This window comes from Meleagris gallopavo, chromosome 1 (assembly GCF_000146605.3).
Source record: "Meleagris gallopavo isolate NT-WF06-2002-E0010 breed Aviagen turkey brand Nicholas breeding stock chromosome 1, Turkey_5.1, whole genome shotgun sequence".
NCBI classification, from domain to species: domain Eukaryota; kingdom Metazoa; phylum Chordata; class Aves; order Galliformes; family Phasianidae; genus Meleagris; species Meleagris gallopavo.
In genome coordinates, this window is record NC_015011.2 from 24,405,984 (window position 1) to 24,406,323 (window position 340).

Consider the following 340-nt stretch of genomic DNA (forward strand, 5'->3'; position numbering starts at 1 on the left):
TTCAACATCTTCATCAATGACCTTGATGAGGGGATAGTGGCCACCCTCAGCAAGTTTGCTGATGATACGAAGTTGGGAGGATTGGCTGACACGCCTGAAGGCTGTGCTGCCATTCAGCGAGACCTGGACAGGCTGGAGAGCTGGGCAGTAAGAAACCGGATGAGGTTCAACAAAAGCAAGTGTAGGGTCTTACACCTAGGGAGGAAGAATTGCATGCACCAATACAGGCTGGGGGATGAGCTGCTGGAGAGGAGCTCTGCAGAGAGGGACCTGGGCGTCCTGGTGGACGACAGGTTGGCCATGAGCCAGCCAGTGTGCCCTCGTGGCCAAAAAGGCCAAT